The 9,721-nt window shown below is 37.0% G+C and overlaps 1 long non-coding RNA gene across 1 annotated transcript; it reads left to right on the forward strand.

Annotated features, from left to right (window-relative positions):
• The first annotated feature begins 578 nt into the window (after positions 1 to 578).
• LOC134760799 (uncharacterized) lies at positions 579 to 1,888 on the forward strand. Its single transcript, XR_010138777.1, has 3 exons — positions 579 to 685; positions 1,048 to 1,173; positions 1,775 to 1,888. It is a non-coding gene; the product is annotated as an uncharacterized LOC134760799 (long non-coding RNA).
• The last annotated feature ends 7,833 nt before the right edge of the window (positions 1,889 to 9,721 follow it).

A 9,721-nucleotide genomic window follows, 5' to 3' on the forward strand; every position in this document is an offset into this window, starting at 1 on the left:
TCATTCCCTTCCATGAAACAAGGAATTGGGTAAGAGAGGCAACACAAAGCCATGTGCCAGCACCCAGATAATTCCAAGTGGGTTCAGGACAAAATAATCTTGGAATCTTGGTGAACTTGGTGGGTGAAAAGAACAAATGATCATCAAGGTACTCTGCCTAGGTGATGATATATATATTTTATATATATATATATATATATATATATATATATAGTTATTATTTTTTTTTGAGATGGAGTCTCAACTCTGTTACCCAGGCTGCAGTGCAGTGGTGCGATCCCAGCTAACTACAATCACCGCCTCCTAGATTCAAGTGACTCTCTTGCCTTGGCCTCCCAAGTAGCTGGGACCCCAGGTATGTGCTACCATGCTGGGCTAATTTTTGTATTTTTGGTAGAGACAGGGTTTCTCTATGTTGGCCAGGCTGATCTCGAACTCTTGACATGAAGTGATCCCCCTGCCTTGGCCTCCCAAAGTGCTGGGATTGTAGGTGTGAGCCATCCCCCTTGTGAGTTTACTACATTTTATTATACTTCTATTATTTGGTTTCAGGTTCACTATGTCCAAAATGTCTGGGGAAGCGGAGGTGGTGAGCAGGGACAAAGCGGGATCTGAGCTGTGCTATTGCTTGCCTGGTACCCTGGTGCTGCGGGCAGAAGTGCAGACATCTGCCTGGTGTGATTGGGTGGGTATTTGTGGTAGTCTTTAGGGCTGTCCTTTGAGTGCTTCTGTTTCTTATAGGTACAAGATGGGATTGTCCTTCCCCTTCCTTTGAGTTTGTTGTAGTCATGACCTGCTTTGGTCAATATAATAGAAGAATAAGTGGCATCTGTTACTTCCAGTTGCACTTGGGGAAAGCTGGTGCTCATTGCCTTGGCCCCTGATACTATTGTGAGGGTGTCTCCTCCATCATCTTGGGGTCCAGAGTGAGTACAACATAGTTCAGCACCCCCAACACACATGCAGTGCATCTATACAAATAACAGTCAAAATAATGGAATGGTATATTGCTTTCTTAAATCCCTGATACTTTTTTTGTTACCACAGCATAATCCAGCTCATCCTGACTGATGCTACCATTTCAAGATAAGAGAAATGAATGAGACTGAGAAAGATTAAGATATTTTCCCAAGACTGGACATTGTGTTCCTACCCATGGTGCTTGCCTTATAGGTATGTGTTCTAGTTTTGACCATTAAGATATAGATAAAATGAGGGCAGAAACGTTTGATTATTTTCTATGAGCAAGAGAAGAAGAAAGAACTAAACAGAGAGGAAGAAGATATATAAGGAGGAATACAAATAAACTAGGAACCAAGCACATGTAATATTTATAATTTCTTGGAATTTTCTTCCCTTTCAAACTCTGTTTTATTTTAAAAAAGGAAGGAGGATCTTCTATTAATTTTGTAGGACATCTCATGCTTTTTGTAAAGCAGAGTTTTATTCATTTTCCACTAAATACAAATATTTATTGCCCATCTACCATAGACTAAACATTGACCTTTGTTCTGCATAATTATCCTCATTTAAAAAGGTATAATTTGTCAACATTCATTTTATAGATTTATAGCCAAGTATTGTCTGAATACCTATTGGTTTCATTTTGATCTCCTATATTCCGAAAAAGAAAACAACCAAGAAGAGACTTTAATAACTAATAATAAGATAAGCATTAAGAGTCTTGCTTTAGGCTTCTGTGTACACTGTACAGTTTGTTTTGAAGTTATTTTTGTATTCATTCATTCATTCATTTCTATTAATTTTTTTCCAGTTGAGCGAGAGTTTATTTAAATGAAGAGATCAAGCAGAGTGGAGTACAGGACACACTTTCAAGTTGCCTTGGGGACTGCTCTGTAGAAAAAAAAAAAAACTCAAGATTTTAAGGAAAAAAGGTACAAATGAAGAGAAGGCATGATTACAAAATTGTTAGTCAGTAATTCTCATTGGTTTGCAGAAATAACAGTGGCTAATGATCGGCTATACATTGTTGAATTATAGGATGCATGGCATTTAAAAATGTATTTATTTAAAACTAATTTTTTTTAGATTTTTGATGGCTTTATGGGTACAGGTGCAGTTGTGTTACATGGATATATTGTGTAGAGTGATATCTGGGCTTTTAGAGTAACATTACCCCAATAATATACATTGTACCTGACAGGGGGCATTTCACTTTCACCCTCATTCTATCCTCCCACTGTTTGGAGCCTCCAATGTCTATCATTCCACTCAGTAAGTCCATGTCCATGGTTTAGCGCCCATGTATAAGTGGGAACTTGCAGTTCTTGATTTTCTGTTTCTGAGTCATTTCACTATGGGTAATGGCCTCCAGTTCCATACACATTACTGCAAAAGTCATAATTTCATTCACTTTTATGGCTGAATAGTATTCCATGGTATATATCTACCAGATTGTTTTATTCGATGATGTGTTGATGGACACTTAGGTCGATTTCACAACTTTGCTATTCTGAATTGTGCTACGAAACATACAAATGCAGAAGGCTTTTTAATATAATGATTTCTTTCTTTTGGGGGGTTCATATGCATTAATGGAATTGCTAGATTGAAGGGTAGTTTTATTTTTAGTTTTCTAGAAATGATGATACTGTTTTCCATAGAGGTCATACTAATTACACACCAACCAATACATCTTTTCTAACATCTTGCTTTTTGACCTTTTTTGAGACAGGGTCTCCCTCTGTTGCCCAGGCTGAAGTGCAGTGGCATGATCATAGATCACTGCAGCCCCAACCTCTTGGGCTCCAGGCATCCTCCCGGCTCTGCCTTCTGAGTAGCAAGAACTACAGGCCCACACCACCACACCTGGATATTTTTTTTCTTGTTTGTTGACACGAGGTCTCACTATGTTGCCCAGGTTTATCTTGAATGTCTGGGCTCAAGTGATCCACCCACCTCAGCCTCTCAAATTACTGTGATGACAAGCATGGACCTGCACTTGGCCATTTTTTGACTCTTTAATAATAGCCTTTCTGACTAGTATAAGATGGTATGGAATTGCAGCTTTAATTTTCATTTCTCTGATATTTAATTATGTTGAGCATTTTCATATCTTTGCCATTTGTACATCTTTTATTTAAAAATGTCTGTTCATACCCTATGCCCACTTTTTAATTGGTTTATTCTTGTTTTTCTTGTTGAGTTGTTTGAGTTCCTTGTAGAGTCTGGATATTAGCTCTTTGTCAGATACACTGTTGGCAAAACTTTTCTCCCATTCTGTAGATTGTTTGTTTACTGAGAATTATTTCTTTTGCTATGCAGAAGCTTTTCAGTTTTATTAAGTCCCATTTCTCTGTTTTGGTTTTTGTTGTATTTTATTTTGAGGACTTCATCATAAATTCTTTGCCTAGACAAATATTTAGAAGAGTTTTTCCTATGTTGTCTTCTAAGATTTTTAAGTTTCTGTTCTTACAATTCAGTCTTTAATCCACCTTGAGTTCATTTTTGTATGTGATGGAAGGTAAGAGGCCAGTTTCATGAATCTATGTATGGCTCAGCAATTATCCCAGCACCATTTGTTGAATAGAATATGATTTCCCTTTATATAATTTAGTCAGCTTTGTCAACATTAGTTGATTGTAGCTTTGTGACTTTATTTTTCAGTGTGTGTCTATTTCTATAACATGACCATGCTGTTTTGGTTACTACAGCCTTGCAATATAATGTGATCTCTCCAATTTTATTCTCTGTGCTTAGCCTTACTTTGTGTATTCAGGATCTTTTTTTGGTTCCATGTAAATTTTAGGATTTTTTTTCTAATTCTATGAAGAATGACATTGGTAGTTTGATAGTAATTCAATTGAATCTGTGGATAGATTGGGCAGTATGGTCATTTTAATGATATTCATTCTCCCAATCTATAAGCATGGGATTTTAAAATTTCTTTTTGCCATCTATTATTTTTTTCTTCAGTGTTTTGTAGTTCTCTTTGTGGAGATCTTTCACCACCTTGGTTAAATGTATTTCAGGTATTTTATTACTTTTTGTAGCCATTATGAATTGAATTGAGTTCTCGATTTGGTTCTCGCTTACTCCTTATTGTTAGGTAGAAGTGCTACTGATTTGTACATTAATTCTGTATCCTGAAACTTTCATGAGGAAATTTATCAAATCAAAGAGTCTTTTGGGCAAATCTCTAGGATTTTCTAGGTATAAGATCATATCAAAAATAAACCAGAAAATTTGACTCCCTCATTTACAATTTGGATGTACTTTATTTCTTTCTTCTGCCTCATTGCTTTAGCTAGATCTTCCAGTAGTTTGTTGAATAGGAGTAGTCATAGTGGGTATCCTTGCTTTGTTCCTATTCATAGGGAAAATGCTTTCAACTTTTCTTCATTCAGAATGATGTTGGCTTTGGTTTTGTCATATAAGGCATTTATTGTTTTGAGGTTTGTTCCTTCTATGCCTAGTTTGGTAAGGGTCTTTACTATGAAGAGATGCTGGATTTTGTTGAATGCCTTTTTCTGAATCTTTTGATATGATCTCATGATTTTTGTTTTTAATTCTGTTTATGTGGGGAATCTTATTTTTTGTTTTGTATGTGTTGAATCAATCTTGCATCTCTGGAATAAAACCCATTCAATCTTGGTGTATTATGTCTTTTCTATGCTGTTGGATTTTGAGTGGCAGTATTTTCTTTAGGATTTTTGCTTCTATGTTTATTAGAGATATTTGTTTGTAGTTTTATGTTGTTGTTTTTGGTTGTGTCTTTCTATATCTTTGGTATCATTGCAATGCTGGCTGCATAGAATAAATTAGAGAAGATTCCCTTTTTGGAATAATTTCAGTAAGACTGGCATCAGTTCTGTCTTGTACATCTGATAGAATTTGGCTATGAACTCATCTGGTCCTAGGCTTTTTTGTTGTTGTTGGGAGGTTTTTTTTTCCTTTTAATTCAATTTTATTACTCGTTATTATTCAAAATTTCTATTTCTTCCGGGTTCAACCTTAGGGGGCTGTATATTTCCAAAAATCCATCTATTTCTTCTAGATTTTCTCATTTGATCACATAGAGATGCTCAGAGTAATCTTTGATAATCTTCTGTATTCCTGTTGCATCAGTTGTAATGACACCTTTATCTGTTCTGCTTGCACTCGTTTGAATCTTCTCCTTTTTTTGTTGGTTAATCTAGCTAGTGGTCTATTGATTTTGTTGATCTTTTCAAACAACCAACTTCATTTCATTGATTCTCTTTTTAATCTCAATTTCTTTTTTTTTTAAATTTATTATTATTATACTTTAGGTATATCTCCCAATGCTATCCCTCCCCCCTCTCCCCACCCCACAACAGTCCCCAGAGTGTGATGTTCCCCTTCCTGTGTCCATGTGTTCTCATTGTTCACTTCCCACCTATGAGTGAGAATATGCGGTGTTTGGTTTTTTGTTCTTGCGAGAGTTTACTGAGAATGATGATTTCCAATTTCATCCATATTCCTACAAAGGACATGAACTCATCATTTTTGATGAATACTATGGCTGCATAATATTCCATCGTGTATACGTTCACATTTTTTTAATCCAGTCTATCATTGTTGGACATTTGGGTTGGTTCCAAGTCTTTGCTATTGTGAATAATGCCTCAATAAACATATGTGTGCATGTGTCTTTATAGCAGCATGATTTATTGTCCTTTGGGTATATACTCAGTAATGGCATGGCTGGGACAAATGGTATTTCTTGTTCTAGATCTCTGAGGAATCGCCACATTGACTTCCACAATGGTTGAACTAGTTTACAGTCCCACCAACAGTGTAAAAGTGTTCCTAGTTCTCCACATCCTCTCCAGCACCTTTGTTTCCTGATTTTTTAATGATTGCCATTCTAACTGTTGTGAGATGGTATCTCGTTGTGGTTTTGATTTGCATTTCTCTGATGGCCAGTGATGGTGAGCATTGTTTCATGTGTTTTTTGGCTGCATAAATGTCTTCTTTTGAGAAGCGTCTGTTCATGTCCTTTGCCCACTTTTTGATGGGGTTGTTTGTTTTTTTTCTTGTAAATTTGTTGGAGTTCATTGTAGATTCTGAATACTAGCCCTTTGTCAGATGAGTAGGTTGTGAAAATTTTCTCCCATTTTGTAGGTTGCCTGTTCACTCTGATGTTAGTTTCTTCTGCTGTGCAGAAGCTCTTTAGGTTAATTAGAACTCATTTGTCAATTTTGGCTTTTGTTGCCTTTGCTTTTGGTGTTTTAGACATGAAGTCCTTGCCCATGCCTATGTCCTGAATGGTAATGACTACATTTTCTTCTAGGGTTTTTATGGTTTTAGGTCTAACATTTGAGTCTTTAATCCATCTTGAATTGATTTTTGTATAAGGTGTAAGGAAGGGATCCAGTTTCAGCTTTCTACATATGGCTAGCCAGTTTTCCCAGCACCATTTATTAAATAGGGAATCCTTTCTCCATTGCTTGTTTTTGTCAGGTTTGTCAAAGATCAGATAGTTGTAGATATGCAGCATTATTTCTGAGGGCTCTGTTCTGTTCCGTTGATCTATATCTCTGTTTCAGTACCAGTACCATGCTGTTTTAGTTACTGTAGCCTTGTAGTATACTTTGAAGTCACATAGTGTGATGCCTCCAGCTTTGTTCTTTTGGCTTAGGATTGATTTGGCGATGTGGGCTCTTTTTTGGTTCCATATGAACTTTGAAGTAGTTTTTTCCAATTCTTTGAAGAAAGTCATTGGTAGCTTGATGGGGATGGCATTGAATCTGTAAATTACGTTGGGCAGTATGGCCATTTTCACGATATTGATTCTTCCTACCGATGAGCATGGAATGTTCTCCCATTTGTTTGTATCCTCTTTTATTTCCTTGAGCAGTGGTTTGTAGTTCTCCTTGAAGAGGTCCTTCACATCCCTTGTAAGTTGGATTCCTAGGTATTTTATTCTCTTTGAAGCAATTGTGAATGGGAGTTCACTCATGATTTGGCTCTCTCTTTGTCTGTTTTTGGTGTATAAGAATGCTTGTGATTTTTGTATATTGATTTTGTATCCTGAGACTTTGCTGAAGTTGCTTATCAGCTAAGGAGATTTTGGGCTGAGACAATGGGGTTTTCTAGATATACCATCATGTCCTCTGCAAACAGGGATAATTTTACTTCTTCTTTTCCTAATTGAATACCTATTATTTCCTTCTCCTGCCTAATTGCCCTGGCCAGAACTTCCAACACTATGTTGAGTAGGAGTGGTGAGAGAGGGCATCCCTGTCTTGTGCCAGTTTTCAAAGGGAATGCTTCTAGTTTTTGTCCATTCAGTATGATATTGGCTGTGGGTTTGTCATAGATAGCTCTTATTATTTTGAGATACGTCCCATCAATACCTAATTTATTGAGAGTTTTTACCATGATGCATTGTTGAATTTTGTCAAAGGCCTTTTCTGCATCTATTGAGATAATCATGGGGTTTTCGTCTTTGGTTCTTTTTATATGCTGGATTACATTTATTGATTTGCATATATTGAACCAGCCTTGTATCCCAGGGATGAAGCCCACTTGATCATGGTGGATAAGCTTTTTGATGTGCTGCTGGATTCTATTTGCCAGTATATTATTGAGGATTTTTTGCATCAATGTTCATCAAGGATATTGGTCTAAAATTCTCTTTTTTGGTTGGGTCTCTGCCAGGCTTTGGTATCAGGATGATGCTGGCCTCATAAAATGAGTTAGGGAGTATTCCCTCTTTTTCTATTGATTGGAATAGTTTCAGAAGGAATGGTACTAGTTCCTCTTTGTACCTCTGGTAGAATTCGGCTGTGAATCCATCTGGTCCTGGACTCTTTTTAGTTGGTAAACTATTGATTATTGCCACAATTTCAGCTCTTGTTATTGGTCTATTCAGAGATTCAACTTCTTCCTGATTTAGTTTTGGGAGAGTGTATGTGTCGAGGAATTTATCCATTTCTTCTAGATTTTCTTTTTTTTTCTTTTATTATTATTATTATTATTATTATTACTATACTTTAGGTTTTATGGTACGTGTGCGCAATGTGCAGGTAAGTTACATATGTATACATGTGACATGCTGGTGCGCTGCACCCACCAACTCGTCATCTAGCATTAGGTATATCCCCCAATGCTATCCCTCCCCCCTCCCCCCACCCCACAACAGTCCCCAGAGTGTGATGTTCCCCTTCCTGTGTCCATGTGTTCTCATTGTTCAATTCCCACCTATGAGTGAGAATATGCGGTGTTTGGTTTTTTGTTCTTGCGATAGTTTACTGAGAATGATGATTTCCAATTTCATCCATGTCCCTACAAAGGACGTGAACTCATCATTTTTTATGGCTGCATAGTATTCCATGGTGTATATGTGCCACATATTCTTAATCCAGTCTATCATTGTTGGACATTTGGGTTGATTCCAATTCTTTGCTATTGTGAATAATGCCGCAATAAACATACGTGTGCATGTGTCTTTATAGTAGCATGATTTATAGTCCTTTGGGTATATACCCTGTAATGGGATGGCTGGGTCGAATGGAATTTCTAGTTCTAGATCCCTGAGGAATCACCACACTGACTTCCACAATGGTTGAACTAGTTTACAGTCCCACCAACAGTGTAAAAGTGTTCCTATTTCTCCACATCCTCTCCAGCACCTGTTGTTTCCTGACTTTTTAATGATTGCCATTCTAACTGGTGTGAGATGGTATCTCATTGTGGTTTTGATTTGCATTTCTCTGAAGGCCAGTGATGGTGAGCATTTTTTCTTGTGTTTTTTGGCTTCGTAAATGTCTTCTTCTGAGAAGTGTCTGTTCATGTCCTTTGCCCACTTTTTGATGGGGTTGTTTGTTTTTTTCTTGTAAATTTGTTTGAGTTCATTGTAGATTCTGGATATTAGTCCTTTGTCAGATGAGTAGGTTGCGAAAATTTTCTCCCATTTTGTAGGTTGCCTGTTCACTCTGATGGTAGTTTCTTTTGCTGTGCAGAAGCTCTTGAGTTTAATTAGATCCCATTTGTCAATTTTGACTTTTGTTGCCATTGCTTTTGTTGTTTTAGACATGAAGTCCTTGCCCATGCCTATGTCCTGAATGGTAATGCCTAGGTTTTCTTCTAGAGTTTTTATGGTTTTAGGTCTAACATTTAAGTCTTTAATCAATCTTGATTTGATTTTTGTATAAGGTGTAAGGAAGGGATCCAGTTTCAGCATTCTACATATGGCTAGCCAGTTTTCCCAACACCATTTATTAAATAGGGAATCCTTTCCCCATTTCTTGCTTTTGTCAGGTTTGTCAAAGATCAGATACTTGTAGATATGTGGCATTATTTCTGACGGCTCTGTTCTGTTCCATTGATCTATATCTCTGTTTTGGTACCAGTACCATGCTGTTTTGGTTACTGCAGCCTTGTAGTATAGCTTGAAGTCAGGTAGTGTGATGCCTCCAGCTTTGTTCTTTTGGCTTAGGATTGACTTGGCGATGCGGGCTCTTTTTTGGTTCCATATGAACTTTAAAGTAGTTTTTTCCAATTCTGTGAAGAAAGTCATTGGTAGCTTGATGGGGATGGCATTGAATCTGTAAATTACCTTGGGAAGGATGGCCATTTTCATCATATAGATTCTTCCTACCCATGAGCATGGAATGTTCTTCCATTTGTTTGTATCCTCTTTTATTTCCTTGAGCAGTGGTTTGTAGTTCTCCTTGAAGAGGTCTTTCACATCCCTTGTAAGTTGGATTCCTAGGTATTTTATTCTCTTTGAAGC

This window comes from Pongo abelii, chromosome 21 (assembly GCF_028885655.2).
Source record: "Pongo abelii isolate AG06213 chromosome 21, NHGRI_mPonAbe1-v2.0_pri, whole genome shotgun sequence".
NCBI lineage: Eukaryota > Metazoa > Chordata > Mammalia > Primates > Hominidae > Pongo > Pongo abelii.